The sequence below is a fragment of the Rhipicephalus microplus genome, chromosome X (assembly GCF_043290135.1).
Source record: "Rhipicephalus microplus isolate Deutch F79 chromosome X, USDA_Rmic, whole genome shotgun sequence".
Taxonomy (NCBI): Eukaryota; Metazoa; Arthropoda; class Arachnida; order Ixodida; family Ixodidae; genus Rhipicephalus; species Rhipicephalus microplus.
This window is the reverse complement of record NC_134710.1, coordinates 250,776,712-250,796,006: the sequence shown is the minus strand read 5'-3', so window position 1 is coordinate 250,796,006 and position 19,295 is coordinate 250,776,712. Positions and strand designations below refer to the sequence as shown.

At 44.1% G+C, this 19,295-nt stretch overlaps 1 protein-coding gene across 4 annotated transcripts in view; it reads left to right on the top strand.

The window, feature by feature from the left end:
- The window catches only part of poe (E3 ubiquitin-protein ligase-like protein poe), a 567,105-nt gene that overhangs the window by 6,154 nt on the left and 541,656 nt on the right, over positions 1-19,295 (top strand). The window contains exon 1 of one of the 4 annotated variants that reach the window (XM_075878940.1): positions 18,234-18,359. The exons of the other annotated variants lie outside the window; for them this stretch is intronic. The gene's annotated coding sequence lies outside the window, so the exon portion shown is untranslated. Of the gene's footprint in view, positions 1-18,233; positions 18,360-19,295 lie in introns of those variants that run through there. 4 annotated transcript variants of the gene reach the window in all.

Genomic DNA, 19,295 nt, shown 5'->3' with positions numbered 1-19,295 from the left:
CGAGGTGAAGGAGACCCCAGGGTCGGCCGATATGAAGGCCTCGTCTCACCAGGCGAGGTCCCAAGCCCAAAACATCAGCTCGCAAATGCGGCCATGCGGTGCCTCTGAGGAGGCAATGGACACCACGGCACCCCTGGTGCAGAAAGATCGGCGTAGCTCCCTGGAGCGCGCCAAACGAAATAAAAAGCCAATAACGGGGCCCGGCGACGGCCCTGTTCTTTGAGTCTTAACGCTTAGCTTAAGAAGCAGACACACCCATTGTTCCTTACACACAGCACTACGTTACCTCCAATATGGCAACACAAATAATACATTGGAACGTCAGAGGACTCCTCAGAAACCTCGATGATGTTCAAGAGCTCTTTTGCAAACATTCGCCGAAAGTGCTGTGTGTACAGGAAACTCATTTAAAATCTAAAAACACGTATTTTTTGCGACGGTATGTTCTCTTCCGAAAGGACAGAGATGATGCTGCGGCATCATCCGGCGGTGTAGCCATTATTGTTAATCAAAAAGTAGCATGCACACATTTACCACTGCAAACAACGCTAGAGGCAGTGGCTGTTCGAGCAGTTCTTTTCAACAAGCTCGTCACCATCCGCTCTCTGTACATACCCCCACACCACCGTCTTGGAAAACGAGAATTCGAGTCCTTAATAGACCAACTACCCGAACCTTATCTGGTCCTTGGTGACCTGAATGCTCATAGCAGTCTATGGGGTGATTCTCGCTGCGACGCACGAGGTCGTCTCATTGAACAGTTCCTTTTTTCCTCCGGCGCCTGTCTGTTGAATAGGAAAGAGGCAACATATTATAACCTTGCCAACAAAACCTACTCTTCCATAGATCTCAGCATCGCATCTCCATCACTTGTACCATTACTCCAATGGAAAGTTCTAAATAATCCCTACGGAAGTGACCATTTTCCTGTCGTTTTGAGTACACAAACATCATACGAATATCCTCCACGAGTTCCCAAATGGCTTATACACAAAGCCGACTGGGAACAGTTTCATAACAAAGCTCACTTATCTTGGACTGACATATGTACGCTAAGCATAGATGAAGCTGTGCAGTACTTCACAGCTCTCCTTATTAACACAGCAGCCAAATGCATCCCACAAACATCTGGACAGCCCGGCAAGCGACACGTCCCATGGTGGAACACAGAGTGTGGTAATACGCGAAAGGAACAGAACAGGGCATGGAGGTTGCTGCGCAACTCGCCGACAGCGGAAAACCTTGAGAGCTTTAAGAAAATAAAGTCTCAAGGCAGGAGAACGCGTCGGCAGGCCAGAAGTTTTTGTCAGGGATCACTTCATACACACAGGAGGCTAAAGTCTGGAACATGGTCGGTAGGATAGCAGGAAAACAAGTACACACACTTCCACTCGTAAACACTCAGGGTGATACCTTGGAAGATCAGGCAAACTTCCTCGGTGCACACTTTGAACGGGTATCCAGCTCGTCCCACTATACTGACACTTTCCAAAAATACAGAACAAGAATAGAAAAGCAGAAACTAGAACATAAATCCACTAGATACGAGGCATATAACCAAGCTTTCAGTCTAGCTGAGCTATGGACATCCCTAAACTCCTGCAGTACTTCTGCCCCAGGTTCTGACCGTGTGGTGTATGAAATGTTAAAAAACCTACCAGCCGAAACACGAAAAACCTTACTTTGTTTATACAATGCTATCTGGTTTTCTGGCACTATCCCTACCTCCTGGAAAGAGGCTATTATTATTCCCATTTTGAAAGAGGGCAAGGACCCTTCTTTAGCTTCAAGTTATAGGCCTATTGCACTTACAAGCTGCTTGTGCAAAGTATTCGAAAAAATGATAAACTGCCGACTTCTACATATTCTTGAAACAAACAATTTGCTCGACCCATTTCAGTGCGGGTTTCGAGAAAGTAGATCCACCACAGACCACCTCGTTCGTATCGAGGCACAGATAAGAGACGCCTTCGTCCATAAACAATATTTTCTCTCTGTGTTCCTCGATATCGAAAAGGCGTATGATACAACATGGCGTTTCGGAATTCTAAGAGACCTGTCCCACCTTGGTGTGCGCGGAAGAATGTTTCATATAATCGAAAGTTACCTGTCAAACCGGACATTCGGTGTCCGTCTAGGCAGTGTGCTCTCCCAAACATTTGTCCAGGAAACAGGCGTGCCACAAGGTGGTGTGCTTAGTTGCACACTTTTTATCATCAAAATGAATTCTTTGCACTTGTCCATTCCCCGCATGATGTTCTATTGTACATATGTCGACGACGTTCAGCTTGGCTTCAAGTCATGCAACTTTGCCATGTGTGAGCGGCAGGTTCAGATGGGTTTAAATAAGGTCTCCAAATGGGCAGACGAAAACGGATTTCGACTTAACCCACAAAAAAGCACGTGTGTCTTGTTCTCTCGAAAGAGAGGCATACACTCAGAACCTGACATTCGGCTGAACGGGCAACGTCTGTCCGTCAAAGCCGAGCATAAATTCTTAGGCTTAATCTTGGACAACAAGTTGACTTTCGTACCGCACATCAAGTATTTAAAAACAAAATGTTTAAAAGCCATGAATGTTATAAAAGTGTTGTCACGTACTACGTGGGGTAGTGATAGGCAATGCCTCATGAACCTCTATAGAAGCCTTATTCATACCCGCTTAGATTATGGGGCCGTTGTCTATCAATCTGCCACTCAAAGTGCCTTGAAGATGCTTGACCCCGTGCACCATTTGGGCATCCGCCTTTCTACCGGTGCTTTTCGCACCAGCCCCGTAGAAAGCCTTTATGTTGAGTCAAATGAGTGGTCGCTTCATCTGCAGAGAACTTTTATGTCCTTTGTTTATTTCCTTAAGGTGAAAGCAGACAAGAAGCACCCCTCATACTCTACAATTAATGATTTGTCGAGCTCAACTCTGTTTCAAAACAGGCCTTCGATGAGGCAGCCCTTCTCAATTCGCCTGAAGTGTCTAGCTGAAGAAACTGAAGTGTCACTTGAACACAGTTTAATGGCTCCTGTAGCATACCCGCCACCGTGGCAGTGGCAGACTATAGATTGCGATGTGTCTTTCCTAGAGGTTACAAAACATGCACCTATTGCCCATATCCGAACATACTTTCTGGAACTTCAACACAAATACACATGTCCTGAGTTCTTCACAGATGCCTCCAAGACTAACTCTTCTGTGTCCTACGCTGCTGTCGGCCCATCCTTTTCGGATGCTGGCCCTCTACATCCACGCACAAGTATCTTCACAGCGGAAGCTTACGCGATACTGGTGGCAGCTAAACACATCAAACAATTACAAATACAAAAAGCAGTAATTTATACAGACTCCCTCAGTGTGGTAACGGCTCTGCACAGTCTTAAAAAACAAAAAAACCCAGTCCTTGTCTCACTTTATTCCATTTTGTGCACACTACACGCACAAACAACATGTTGTAGTGTGCTGGGTGCCAGGGCACCGTGAGATCCAAGGCAACGTGAGGGCGGATCAGCTCGCTGCATCCATCCATGAGAGCACCGCCATTACATCCATATCAATCCCGGCCCTTGATCTTAAGCCGTCTCTCAATTTAAACCTCAGGGACTACTGGCAGAGCAAGTGGGATACACACACACAAAACAAACTGCACGTTATCAAGCCACACCTTGGCCATTGGCCACCAGTATCAAAATCATGTCTAACAGAGGTAACACTAACAAGACTCAGGATAGGGCACACATACACGACACACACACATCTTTTATCCGGTGGTGATCCACCATTGTGTGATAAATGTGGTGAGGCTTTAACAGTTCTTCACGTTTTAATCCAATGTAAACAGACACTCTAAGAAGACAACACTTCCCATTACCCTACCGACAACATATACCTTTACACCCTGCAATGTTTGTCGGTAGGGAACCACTTTTCACCCATAAATCATTGTTAGCTTTTTTAAGAGATGTTAATTTTTACCATGTATTATACCCAGGCATTGCGTAGCGTGACCTCTCAAGAGAGGTCGCTGCTGCTGTGATTACATTTAAAAGCACTTGCCTCGCAGCCCTTGGACACAAGGGCACTGATGAGGCAAGTGTGCTAGTGCCAAATATTTTTACATGTTTTTATTATCAAAACCTTTGTCACCCTTTTTAATATGCATATCACGCCACTGTCATGTCTTTAATACTTATGTTTTTACCCGCATTATCGCGAGGAATTTCAAGGCCCCTATACAGCCACGCAACATAACATTGTCCGCATCTCTATACTCATTGAAATGGCGCTCTTTGGCCATCAATTGGCCCTTGCGCCATAAAACACCACACATCATCATCATTAGTTTTGGATACTTTCCATTTCTCGGGTATCTTCCCTTTGAGCCAATAGTTGTCATTAAAATGGTTTGTCAGTGTCTCCATGACCTTATCGCTGAGGTTCCTTATCACTGCATTTGTGATTTGATCAGAACCAGGGGCAGAATTTCTCTTGGCTGCTTGGGCAGCGGCAAAGACCTCTCCCTTGGTGATTGGGGCGTCGAGTTCCTTGTTTTTCGCACCAGTGTACTGTATTTCAATACTGCAACTATCAGTATTCTCTCCTATGTATCTGTCCTTAAGTGCTTGTATTAACTCCTCCTCCGTGTCCGGAAAAGCGTGCATTATTCGTTGTAGTGTTCTGCTTGTGGCCGATTTAGATTTTTCTCGGTCAAGCATGTTCCTTAGGATGGCCCAAGTTTTCGCAGTTCTCAGAGTGTCCTGTAGTGAACTGCAGAACTGGATCCATCCCTCAGTTGCAATTTTGTTAGCGTATTGATTTGCCTCCTCTCCTTAAGCAGAGATTCTGTAGAAAAGGTTCCGGTTGAGTCGCTGGTTTTTCCACCTTTTCAGCGTACGGTGCCTGCTCTCCCACAAATAGAGCAGGTGCCTGTCAACTGCTGGTGTCTCTGCTGTTCTTGCAATACGTTTACAATACGTTTAGGTGTTTGTTTGTGAACTGAGATTATGTACTCTGACCATTCCCTAATCGACTCCGGTGCAGAGTCGGGGGGGGGGGGGGGATGTCGTAGTCTGTACCTTTACCAGTCAATGATCACCACGTCTCCTATGACCCTACGTAGTTTTGGAGTCTACAAAGAAATGCTGATTATGTAGTGATCGCTGCCAAGATTCTCTTTCAGGTTTGTCCAGTTAGTGTCGTTAATATTACGTGTGAATGTCAGATCTGGGAACGTGTCTCGACTTACGCTGTTACCCAGCTTCGTAGGTGTTGTGGGTAGAGTAATTAAGCTCAATTCTAGTTTGGATACGTCGTGTGCGAGATGCGTTCTCTTAGGGGAATCTCTCGAATGACCCGAGGTAGTACTGGGTGCGTTAAAGTTGCCCAATACCACAAGTCGATCTCTTGCCCCTGCAATGCCGACGACATCTTTAAGCAGTGCACGAAAAGTCCTCATGTTTATTTTTGGAAGGGCTGTATATATTTAATATTACGGTTTTCACTTTGCCTCTCTTCAGAGGAAAAGGGTGATTATCTGATGATTTATCCGCAAACTTTCTAAGTGCTCAATCTTTGCTGTAATACTTTTGCTAACCGGCGAGGCTACGGGGGAATAATTGGGATCTTGTAAACAATAATATCCCTGCAGTTTTACCATCTTGGGCCAGACCTCCTGCAAGCATATTACGTCTGGCTGAAATGGTGCCGAGTTCATGTAATTTTGGAGTGCTACGGCGAGCTTGTGAAAAGTGCGACAGTTCCACTGCCAAATCTCCAAATGTTCTACACTTTTCATATTATTTTTGGCCATGCTGCAGGGTCGTGTCCTCATTGTCGCGGCCCGCTTTGGATGGTTTGTCAGTAACTGGGGTGAACAGGGAGCATTTGTTTAGTGCCCTCGGCAAGCCTCCCACAGCATCGTTAACATACTGTCCCTGAATTTTCAGTTCTTCTCTGACAAAAGTTTTCATTTCCGTCATGAAATCAGCTAGAAGTTTATGTAAAGTATCTATGCTTTCCCTGTTTGCTTGAACCTGCATCTGCACTTGCTTTACTAGTTTACTGCTTTCTGATTGAGTAGTGAACGAGTCTTTGTCTATCGTTTCCTCGCTCGTTTCTTTGCTATCCTTAATGTCAGCTAGACGCTCTCGCACCTCTTAATTGCCCTCGGTGGGGTTGCCTACCGATTCAGGGTTTTGTATTTTGTTAATTGCATTTTCTAATTGGCTTTCAATTGATGAGATGGCCTGTTTATGCTCAATATGCTCTGCATCCATTTGATTTCTAAGCTGCTTAATTTTTTGTGTTAATCCTTTGTTCTCCTCTAGAATTTTCCTATACTGGGGGTTATCAGTTACCGAAACATTGGGAGGCACTGGACTCGCCAACTCACCTTGCCCCGCCGCGGTGGTCTAGTGGCTAAGGTACTCGGCTGCTGACCCGCAGGGCGCGGGTTCGAATCCCGGCTGCGGCGGCTGCATTTCCGATGGAGGCGGAAATGTTGTAGGCCCGTGTACTCAGATTTGGGTGCACGTTAAAGAACCCCAGGTGGTCTAAATTTCCGGAGCCCTCCACTACGGCGTCTCTCATAATCATATAGTGGTTTTGGGACGTTAAACCCCACATATCAATCAATCAAATCGCCAACTCACCTTGTTTGATTGGTTGTATTGTAGGTCCTCCATACTAAGGCCAGTGGTTGCTGCTGCTGCTTTTTATTTTCTGGCATAGGCCGAGCTTGTTTTCCAGCTGCTACTCGGTGTTTTCTTCAAGTTTGACTTGCCAGGGGCCTCCGCAGGCTTGCTGATGTTTCGCTGTTGCGGGGCTTTGATGTTGATCTCGATCGTGATCTGGCGCTGGATCTGGATGTCTGCCGCTTCTGGAGCGTTGCTTCCTCTCGGTCTGAGCTGAACCAGCGAGGAGGTTTCTGCTGGTGTTGCTCAAGTTGCGGAGATTCCTTCTCCGTGTAGGTCCACTCTGTTTGCCTTCGAGGTGTCCCCACGCAGGTCGCGGGTTCAAATCCCGGCTGTGGCGGCTGCATTTCCGATGGAGGCGGAAATGTTGTAGGCCCGTGTGCTCAGATTTGGGTGCACGTTAAAGAACCCCAGGTGGTCGAAATTTCCGAAGCCCTCCACTACGGCGTCTCTCATAATCATATGGTGGTTTTGGGACGTTAAACCCCACATATCAATCAAGGTGTCCCCACATAAGAAATTCGCGGAGCCACATTTTTCAGTTTCTTTCTGCACGATTTGTCTCATGTAGCGTACTCTTCACCGCATATGGCGCAGTTCAAGGCACATTCGTGTCCTTGAGTAGGATCACACGTCCCACACTTCAAGCACATGTTGGCGTTTAGGGTCGGGCACGCATCAATGCGATGTCCAGTTGATCAACAAATCTTGCAAACCTGTACGGTAGGCTTGTATAGATAACAGATCGCCTCTGCACCCATAAAATAGACACACCTGGGGAGCACGTTGTGGGAATTGAGGCTAGCCCGCCGCCTTTACGGGGGATTTGCTGTCTTTTCTGCCGTTCTCATGTCTTGACATGACTCCCCTCCTCTGTCTGCCACGCTGGGAGAGCAAGGAATCACGTTTAACCCGTCTCACCCGGTAGCGGATGTCGACTGTGGCGCCGCGCGCGGAGTTAACCGAGAGAGATTTTGCGCGTGTGTGTCGGAAGTGAGTCGAAGATTCTCCGGGACAGCTTACGGTGAGCACGCATTCCCTTTTCTGTCCGTTGACTCCCGTTGTTTGGGGCTCGTCGGACTTCGCTGACAGCGCCTCGCGCCCGAAGCGAACGCTCGCTTTTTGTTGCCTCTTTGCATATGCTCAGCCGAAGGGCAGTACGGTGTCCTAGTGCGTGGCAAAGCTACGCCGACCCGTCTCCCTCCGAAGCCAACGCGAGCGCCTTTGCTCTTGCTCGAGCTACCGGGCCTTGGTCTCGGTGTCTCCGTGAATCACTTTAACCACGTATACGGGCTCGTGGCACCCTGTGTTGTACTTTGCGCCCGTGGCGTCGATAAGCCCATTTGCTTCCTCGCCGTGCCTTTGCAACGGGCCGTACTGCGTTTTAGTGTTGTCATAGACAATAAAGTGTTGCGACCTTGAGCAGTATCATGTTCTCTCCACGGCGACGGTTAACGCGTGCCCTGTGGCTCGCTAAGACCGGACTCACGCTAGTGGCCGTGCTCCTTCGGGATACGTGTCGCTACAACGTCACCCGTAAGAGTTATTGCTGACTTCGAAGAGGCCAGCGTCCTGGCTCTCTCTATCTTCACCCCTTGTGTCCGTATTCGTAGGTTTTCCATCAGGTCAGCCTGAGTTGTTCTGGGCGGTAGTCCGTGAACGATGCCTTGCAGTACGTCTTCTGGGTTGGCCACTTACGCATTGAAGGGGTGAATCCGTCCTCTGATTTTCAATTGGTTGATCTCTCTGCCTGCCACTTGTTCATGTGGCGTGGACAATATCATGATGTTCGATTCAGGGTGGACCCGCAGCAAGAAACTTTCTCGTCCAAAGTTGTTCCGGCAGGCCTCTATCACTGCCTTAGATAGCTCCGATCCAAATAGATTTTTCACTGCGAGGCCCTTGTGCGGTCTCAGGATAACCTTTGTCTTCCTTTGGAAGGTGCCTTGGGCTTCAGAGTTTTCTGCGCTCGAAATCCCACTTGACATGACTGTCCCGTGCTGTGTCGACAGGCAGATTGCCTGCCGACTTTTCATTTTTCTTCTCTAGTCCCTTCTCTGGCTCTTTCTGGCTTTGGTTATTGTTCTTTTTTCTTTTGCGTGAAAGGATGGTGTGCCAGCCGTCCCCCGTTCAAGTAAGAGCCAGACCCGCGTCGTCGTTCTTGTTATCGAGAGACGCGCTGCTGCACCCTTGTGCAGCAATACTTGGTTCCTCATCTGACAAGACGCTACTCGTGTCATTCGGTTGATTCTCTGACCCCAAAGATGTGCCGAGAGGGTCTTCGTCGACGTTTATGTAGACGAAAAATTTCTAGGCGTCCTTAGTATGCATGCTCAGTGGAAACAACGGAATGGGCTGTCCTTCGTTTTCCCTTGCACAGGGGGTATCGTCTGAATTGACTTCTGACTGTCAGAAAATGTCGGAGAAAGTCAGTCGTATGGTTGTGAGCCAGTCGACACACACACTCGTCGCCGCATCCCGCAACGTTTAGCGTCCCGGCACCGCCGACTGAAATCGTTTCGGTGAGCTGCGTTCGTGCGCGTTGCGTCTTCAAATGTTGATAGTTTCTCGTGAAGCAAGTCCAGGTCCCAGATGTTGGTGTCCTTCGAATCTTCGCAGCTTCACAAAAAAGATGATGCACTCTATAAGTAGACTTGAATGAAATTTCTGCCTGACAGCGTTTCATAAAGTGGAGAGCGATGTGAGCACGTTCTCACTGCCCTATGCCACTTAGCAGTGGCCTGAGCAATGCTTTTGAATATTGCACACACGCATTGTATTGGAGATTTTTTGAGCAGGCCCAATCAAACTAACTTCGAGTTTTGACTGCTTGCATAGGCATATTCATTTGAATGCGAGGGGTACAAAGGGCCACTTGTATAACTTCCTCTGTCAGGGGTAGGTAGAGGGGCAATGTACGAGATTTGCCGATCCCCTGCTTCTTCCCTTCACTACTGGCAGCTAGCCAGTATAATTTGCATGCAGTTCACACTTTCATGAAGTAGAGTTTAGTTTAGATTAATCTTTGCATAAAACTACATGATGGCTTACACTGGTACAACCAGGTATTGTCACATCTGGTATAAATTTGAATGAGTGCCTTTAACTGTAGTTGATTTTGATCGAGACAGTCGCAAGAAATTTCAGCCCAAACAGTGGAATTATTATTATGATTTTTGTTAGTTATATTTTGCTTGTCAAATACCTCAACTTTTTAATGACTATATTCATACTTTCTGGGGTAAACATGTGCCTTAGAGTGCAAGTCCAACAAGAAAAGGCAAAAAGAAGAAGATGCAAGCAAGCTTGCAATGAAAAAAAATTGTAAAAAGTGTATGCTGGAGCCTAACACCTCCTCTTTACGAATTTCTCACCTAGAGTGCGCAATTCCTGTAAAAGGTTTAAGGAACGCATTGAAGTTTCTTTGCTGGTAATGTCCGTCTGGGCAAATAATTTCTTCAGTAATTTTGGTTGGATGAGTTTCAGTATGTTGGGCAGATTTCTTGAGTAATGTTGGTTGGATGAATTTCAGTACCTTTTAAAAGGGTTCAAGCTGTGGAACACATAACTTGAGTGATGTTGATGGAATATGCCTCATCATGGCACTTGCTTGGTAGATGCTCTCTGGGGCTCAACTGAGTAAACACACTCAGTCTGCTTTTATTATTTTGTTACAGAAATACATTGGGCAGAAGGGAACTACAAAGTTTGCCCTCCACCCTATTCCTTCACTGGTACACTAGTCTGTCATCCTGCAGACGAAAAAGCTCACATAACATGTTTTGGGTGTGCACTGTTGTCCTTTATGAAAGGGAACACATGAACTCATGGCCTATGCTCTGCGGCGGCTGCCTACAGCGCCATCAGCCGACAGCTAAAGAAAGCACGCTTGCTTTTTCATGGGGGAGGGATCATCTATTGGAAAACAAAGTAATGAGCTATGGCGAGTGGACGAGCACTGCTAGATAACGCTCCCACTTTGATCGTGCAGTGGGGGATGCCGTAAAAAGCGGATGTGCTTTCTTCAGCTCTGGGTTGATGGTGCTGTACACAGCCACTCAAGAGTGCAGGCTATGTGCTCGCCTGCACCCTTTGATAAAGGTCGACAGTGTATATAAAAATGCTGTGTTGGTCAAGATTATTCTGTATCCCCAACTACTGGGTCTGTTTCCAAAAAAAAAATTAGAGTGCAAACACACCACACATACACATTTTTCTAACAACCAACTAGCCCAACAAGTTCATTTTTATGTCTGTCGTTGTTTCGATATGTAAAACATCCATATTCAGTTTACTTCCGAGATTTGGCTGCTTTTGCATTTTGTTTAAAAAAGTTTCAGCAAGAACCAACGTTAAGGGTAGCAGTTACACTGCATGTTGCACATATGCTTGTGTGGTTTTATCGTAAGTATGCAGTTCTGGTCTCGGTTTGTAAGCATATTTTTCCTTTGTACAGTCGCGGCCACGTCTGTGTAGAGCACGCGAGCAGCCTGTTTTCACTTTGCGGCGCGAAGCCTAGAGGCAGTATCGGGCTGTGACATGCTCAGTCTGACAACCGGGCCACACATTCTTCAGTTACACCATTTCAGAGCCCGAAACTTCGTCAAGGTTTCGACTCGCAGAGCAAAAACCGGCTTCTCGTGCACCCTACACAGGTGTGGCCACGGCTGTACTTATGTTAAGAGTTCTCGAGGCACCAAGACAGATAAATTGGTATGGCCAAGTTCTCGGATCTTGGTGCCTTAAGGATGTGTTTACTATTACTGGCTCCTCTAGCCTATGGGCATTTTGCATATGCCTTTTGTTTCTATAAAGCTTAAATAAACACATAGAATTCTGCTACTGAATGTCTACTCTCGTGCTTGTAAGTAAATTTTAATCTTGTGCACCTGCCATTTTTTCTAGAGTAGCCATTTGTAACGTACAGGTATTTGCATGGTACACGCTGCATAGGAGACAAATTTTATTTCTTTAGGGGTAAAAGATCGTTGGCAAAGTGAAGAAAGGTTGAAGTTCAGGTGTTAAGTAAACAAATTATTGTATGGCACATTGTCTCCCCCTCTTCTCTTTTCTTTTTTTTTTACCTTCCTACGAAATGCTAATTCTCTAACGAGTAACACAAAACTGCTCATTTCTGTGCATCAGAATAACCTTCAGGAGACATGTGCATAATTTTAGAAAGCTTTCTATGTGTTTAGGAATTGGGAGGCTTGAAAACTGAATTTTCTACATTTTTTAATGATGCTGTCGCAGTTCTTGAAAGCAGCTGTGAATCCACCTGCAATACTTGCTACTCATATGCTGATAATTTTTGTGGCTTGACAAATAGGCGTTAGTGCGAAGCTTTGCAGCAGTTAACCATTTCCAGCTGGTGTTGATTTTTTTCTCCTTTAGACACAGGCATGCTTTGTTCACCCAGTGTTTAACTAATTATAAGGGTATTATGAGAGTGAGTGATGACTTAGTCTGACACTAACCTAAACTGTAATATTTTCTCATAACCCTAGAATGTGCCAGCGGCAGCCTTCAGTAATATTTGCAGATACTACAGACAGCCACATAAAAATGTGATGGTTTTAAAGGGGCCCTGAAACACTTTTTGAGCATGGTTGGAAAACGCTTTGATAGGTAGTAGAGGCTCCAGACAACATGCGAGCCAAATAATATAGCAGACCACGTGGCCTAGAATTCAACATAAATTATGTCGGCTAAAAAAATGGTTTCTCTTCTTTTGACAAATGACAAAAGATGCTCAAAAATCACTCGTAGAAAGCCCATCAGCCATTGGCTGATTTGAACATGACGCGTTAAGTTGTTGCAGAGATCGCCGTTGAAGGCCATGACTTGTCCACTCGTGCACACGCGATCACACTGAAAAAGCCGTGCTTCCAAAGAAAAAAAAGGAAAAAAGTGGTCAAGGTCAGGAGGTGCGGGTGTCGTATTTTCTTTGCCCCTGCCATGCTTCCCTCTTTACCTTCCAGCGCCTTCGTCGGGGCGAGAGGAGAGAGAATGCAGTTGCAGCATGTGACAAATCTTTGCAAATCGACTCGCATTGGGCGGATTCTTAAAATTTTTTCGGGGTTGAATTCGTGAGGTAATAAGCTCTTGTAGTGAATTTATTTCATGGTTACTTGAAAAAGTGTTGCAGGGCCCCTTTAAAAAGGTGAGGCTTTCTTTGGTGAAAAAATTCAATTTTGGGATTTTACAATCACCTGATGAAGAATTTCTTGATATTTCAAGTGATATATCACTTGTAGTTTCAGAAAAGAATTTTTTGTCCTTTTTCTTTGACACATTGACAGGAGTCTCGCACATATCCCTACATTATTTGTGTTTTTCTCGAAACATTTTTGGAATATGTGTACCTTTTTCTAGGGAACTAACGGGTGTAAGCGAACAAAATTTTTCATATTTTAATTGGTGACATTTACTTAACTGGTATATTCTTAGCCTAAAGAACACCATTTATAAATGGGAATTTTCGTACATCAACAGAAGTAAAAATAATGAAACATCAACAATATGGTTTCTCTAGTATACTCACTATTTTAGTTGCAGCTCTATAAAGCATTGGTAACTGCCTTTTTGGAAAATTTCAATGCTCCACAGATAGCAGGTATTATAAAAAATACATATGCAAAAAAAACACTAAGCACAATTCAAAACTATTTGAGCTCAGTGCAACCTGCATTTACATTTAATATACTTAGCAGATTTTATAGCCATAGTTTTTTACATTACCATTGCTTTTCACATTACTATTGCTGTACAGCCAAACTTTGAAACTCGCTTAGTTTCACCCCCACCTTAAAAGAGCACTGCGACGCTTTTTCATCTCTATTTTGTAGCGATGGGGTGCACATAGTGCCAAATACTGAGATGAATGCAGGAAGAATTATTGAAGTCGGTACATGGTAACAGAAGTTATTACCCTTCAAACTTCAAAACCCCAGCAGACGATGAAAAGTTTTTTTTTATATTTCACTCTCCCACTGATGTCAAAGGCTGTTTCCAACCACTGCTCGCCTCTTACAGAGACGTACCAAACGACTTGCGTTGTGGTGGCCGTTGTACAGCGCTCCTAGCATTGTTTTGCAATTGTTTTCACATTTTCGTATTTAAGAGCAGAAATCTTCTTGTAGCCCCGCCGCGGTGGTCTAGTGGCTAAGGTACTCGGCTGCTGTCCCGCAGGTCGCGGGATCGAATCCCGGCTGCGGCGGCTACATTTCCGATGAAGGCGGAAATGTTGTAGGCTCGTGTGCTCAGATTTGGGTGCACGTTAAAGAACCCCAGATTGTCTAAATTTCTGAAGCCCTCCACTACGGCGTTTCTCATAATCATATGGTGGTTTTGGGACGTTAAACCCCACATATCAAATCAAATCTTCTTATATCTAAGGAACATATAAAAAGTACTTTCATAATTTTTAGCTCACAATAGTGTTGCCTATCTGGACCGTACAAGCATTAAGCGCAACTTGTCACGTCGAACCAATCAGAACACACAATCTTTGTCGTTGCTTTCACTTGTTCACTTCATGTCATGAAAATAAGTGCTGTGTGTCAATCTAGTCTGAAATCAGTGTGGTTTGGCCGTAGAAGTAAAATAACAGCTTTGTTTTTGCCGTTGACACTCGCAGTAGTGATATCTGTGCATTCCACAGTTCAACAAGAAGCTATAAAAACGACATGCTTAATTTGTGGCACAGGGCCCTTTTCAGTAAAACGAAAATGAAGAGCTCCTTTTCCATTTCTTGCCTTTGCACTAACACACTGAATTAATGTTGAAAACTCCCGTGTGCCAGCATAGCACCAGTTTGGGTGCTATGCTGTTGCTTTTCTAAGCATGAGGTCGGGGGTTCAGTTCCCAGCTCTTGGGAGTCGAATCCCAGCCGTAGTGGCCTCATTTCAGTAAAGACAAAATGTTGGAGGTCAGTGTGTTTTGATTTAGGTGCACATGATTACAAGGAATGCCATAGTGGAGGGCTCAGGGTTGTGCACCTAACCCAAGTACACAGGCTTCCAACATTCTCATCTCCATCAAAAATAGGGCTGAGACAACTTCGATTCAGTCCTGCGATCTGCAGGTCAGCACTCCAGCACCGTGACCACTAGACCACCATGCTGGATACGATTTGTAAGGAAAACTTAATGTATTCATAGCTTCAGTGGCCATAATTTAAGGCAGTGATTTCATCAAGTATAGCTTGATGATTGACTTGGCATTAGCTAAACATGGCATTAAGAAGGAGGGCATGGTTTTATAGGTAGTTCTGGAGAGGGATGTTAATCATTCTTAATGTTTGCCAAGATAGGGGGTCTGAGAGATTGGTCGAAGATTCTTCATTCAAGGTTCCTTGCCTAGTTTCAAGATCGGAAAGTTCGCACATTTCCATTCAGTGTCATAGTTCACTTCATAGCACCGGCAGCTGTATTATGGTGCTCTCCAAGATTTGTTGGCGTTTCCCTAATTTATGCCCTGATAGGGGGAAGGTGTAGTTGTACCAAAGGACTTTTGTTGGACATGCTCTAAGAATTGATCAATACCTAGGTAGGTGTGGATGAATCGTGTTATTGCTTGAGTTGTATCATTTCTTGATCTTGAGGGGCCAATGAGTTTACAATTTTTGATGTGTAGTTCATGCCCAATGACTCTCATAGGCTGTGACTTAATTATACATAATTAATGAGTGCTATTTCTAATTAAGGGGTGTTTAATGAAAGTGTCTAATGCTGTTCAACTCACACTTTTTTCCTCCTGGGTCACGTAGACTAAAATACAGACAGATTAGTGTTGCAAAAATGACAGTGATAGTGGCACACAGTCTGAAGTTATTCTGCCCAGAAAAAAAAAATGCCTGCTCTCAACTCTATTTTTAAGGGCTCACACGACTTTGTTTCACTTGCGGGCCACTAATGGAATGAGCTGCAAACTTCTGCATAGGGAAAGCTTGCACACCATTGTTGCTCATCTTTTCGAAAGTATGAAGCGTGGAAGCTTGGGCAAGTTGGTAGGACATAACTGAATTCAGGAACAGCGCAACCTACAAGTAGTTACTTCGTAACTACGGAAGCGAAAAAACAAGGACAGAAAAGAGCGCTGTATTGTTGACAACATTGTCAAAGTAACAAATGTGTGGCCTGATGCCTGACTTGTCAAAATTTGGCACTACTCCTTTGGCACTTCTCCTTTGGAGCGAGGCTTCGTGTCTGCTGTACAGTCCTTACAACATTCTATGTCACTCTACTCGCTCATTCTGCGAATACATGGGCGATGAATGGTTGCCCCTATGCGAGTTGTTCAGTGGGCTGCCCGATGAGCTATAAGGATGCAGCGACATCTGCTCGGCGAAGGGGATTACTTGCATTGCTTCAACAATAATCAAGAGCCTACCACATGTGCAGAAAGAGGCAGCTTGCAAACATGCTAAAACAAGAAGAGGGTAGAGAAAGAAGACTTTTTATGGACATCCGACACATGCAAACATGAAATTCAAAGTCGAAGTGGCAGCCAGCTCCTCTGTCCTGCTTTGTAGTTCTAGGGATTTTATTGCATGATTAAAATACTAAATTATGTGTGACTGGGTAGCTGCTTGTGTAGGTTGGTACTGCATTCTTAAAGGTCCCCCCGCCCCCCTTTTTTTTTTGTGTGCAAGTTGTTTCAGGGAAAAGTGATAGGATAGATTGCACACATACTAATTGCTCAGATGGCAGTTATATATACAGTAGACTCACGATAACTGCAACTCTGATAATTCACATTTTTAGTTAATTCAAACAAAGTACAATTTTTTATTGGCCCTTTATTATTTCAATGTAGTTAATAATTCAAACTCCATCATTCTTTTAATGATGGAGTTAATTCAAACTCCATCATTCTTTTAATGAATACTTTTTGTAGTTCTATGCCAAGAAATAATTGCTGCTTTCCCACTACTGTTTAAAAATTTGAGTGCTTATATAATCGTAACAGTCTAATAATGAAAATGAAAAATAAGCACCTCAGGCCTTCAAGGACAAGGCTTTGCAAGTAAACAAATGTTTGAAACTAAGCACACGCATGGTAAACTGTGATGCTTCTCAAATGGTATAGAAAGCTTTGTGCTGAAGGCACATACCTATAGCAATGAGCAGTTGGTGATTCATGATTTCTTTAAAAGGTCTGATCAGCAGTATTTGGCCAATAAACTTGTGGACCTTACACCTCTGTTTTGAGTTAATTGCGTGGAATTAGGGCTTAAAATCACATCGAAAACCTTTAAATGTGATAAAATCAATGTCTAATCATAATGTGTGGTGTCACCTCACCGAGATTTATCTATCTGAGAACTTGTGATAATTCAAGGTTACTGATAATTCAAATAAAATTCAGAGGTCCGTTCAAGTTTGAAATAACGAGAGTTGACTGTTTACACAATTGGATGGGTGGGGAGTTGATGCAACAATGAAAACAGGAAAGCAACGGCGCATGTGCAAGAAAGCCTATTCACATATTGAAATCGCACTTCAACTTAAAAGATACTGGTATTCATTGTATAACAAGTTAATAGGCTGGGCACTTACACACTCCGTTCCTTCCTTGGGAATAATGAAAGCCTCGTATATTTCCCGTGCCCTCTTTTCCCAGTATCTTGCCATTACATGGCAATCTTGAAATATGGGGGTACATCCACACTTGGCACAATTTCTAGCCAAGTAGCTGTCCGAAAATCTGCGCTTGAGATTGCCCGTGCTTCCCAAGGCGGTCGGTCGTTCAGACAATGCCTCGTCTGGCCGATGTAGCATCGACCATGCAATGAAGGCTGTACACAACTCCTGTAATGCAGTCTATAAACTTATTGCACCCAATGCTTGAAGCACTTTTGGAATTCGCTCTTGCAAATAGACTTCAGCTTATTCCTTGCTGTACAGACAACCTTCACCCGTGTTTTTTTTTTTTTGACAATTCTTTTTAAGCGGTGCCGGTGCGAGACCTTGTCCACGTAGAATATGGCCAAAACATTGCTTTGGCTCGTTTGTCCCAGGTTGTATATTTCGCCCTTTCGCTGTGGTCCACTGGCTAAGGTACTCGGCTACTGACCCTCAGGTCGCGGGATCGAATCCCAGCTGCGGCGGCGGCATTTTTGATGGAGGCTAAAATGTTGTAGGTGCATGTTAAGGAATCTTAGGTGGTCGAAATTTCCGGAGCCCTCCACTACGGTTTCTCTCGTAATCATATGGCGGTATTGGGAAGTTGCACCCCACATATGAATCAAATTAGGTTGTATATTTTAAACTCGATTCCTGGTTCAAGTCGCTAAATAGTGAGTCAGCTATGCCCGAGAACGAATGGTCAGGAAAACCTGCTGCCTTAAGGCAATCATTTTGATTACCAAAGCTGCTCTCAACTTGGTGATAACAAGACCTTGACAGGGATGCCATCATGCATCCTTTTTCTATTCCCCGCTTCACGAGATAGAATTGTGCTGAACTAAAAGGAAGCAGGCCTTTCTGAGAGGGGGGAGCATGTGTATTTCCGGCACGCATGTTCTGACAGGAAAGTAAGCTCTAGGTCTAAAGATGTGAGCTGGTTGTTCTTGGGGAACTCTGTTGTCACCTGCAGATTAGTCATGTTAGCAGGAAAAAATTTTTAAAGTTCTATCGATGGTCTGTCGTGTGCACGTCCACAGGATAATGTTCGTATGTATCTGAACATTCCTTCTGCCACTGTAAAAGGGAACACCGCATGTAGCACGTGGATACCTCCTTTGTGTAATTTTTCAATAATGTTGGATGCAATTCTTGAAACACCCTGTATATTATTATTATATATGAAAATATACTTAAAAGTTTCCAATATGTTTATTTTAATTTTCAGGCCTACTTCCACATATCTTACCTGTGGCTTCAAAATAGGGTATACCATACTTAGACACCAACTATGGAACAAAGTTTTAATAACTTATAAACTTTTTAAAATTAAATTTCACTTTATTTGGTTAGTGTTTGATAGATGAGTCTATTCTGCAGTACTGCTGTCCAGGAGAAAATAGTTTGAGCTTCTTTTCTGGCACTTTAATGTTGTTGCAATTCCACAGAACTGAAATGCATCAAGTGTGCTTGTAAACACAAGCACTATATACTTAAAATCAAGAGGTTGTATTTTTGTCAATACCGTCTTTTTATGATATAATGATATAATTTTGAAGTTATCCTACCAATAGGAACACCTCTTTGCCATCTCGTCAATTATTGTGTGCGGGATCAGTTCTGTGTTTTAATGTAATACCTCATTGTTTTTTGAAGAAATGTAGTGTCCACTATTCTTAGACGACCTTTCACAGATGCTAGACAGATCCATGCAGTTTCCCAATACCAAGGCAATGTGAATGTTAATTTGAGAATGTGTGGTTATAGTTATAGTTCTTGCTTTACCTTAAGTTTGCACATGGTTAAAAAGTAGTTCGTACTGTGTCCTCTGAGAAGCTTGAGAGAACAAATTCATGAGCTCTGCTGGAACTGGTTGCACTGGTGTACCATATTCCAATAGGACTCATGGATGATGGTATATCTTAGTAGAATACAGTGAATCTTGTGGTTTCTTCCTTTGCTACTTGCCCTGCTGTGTAACAGCAA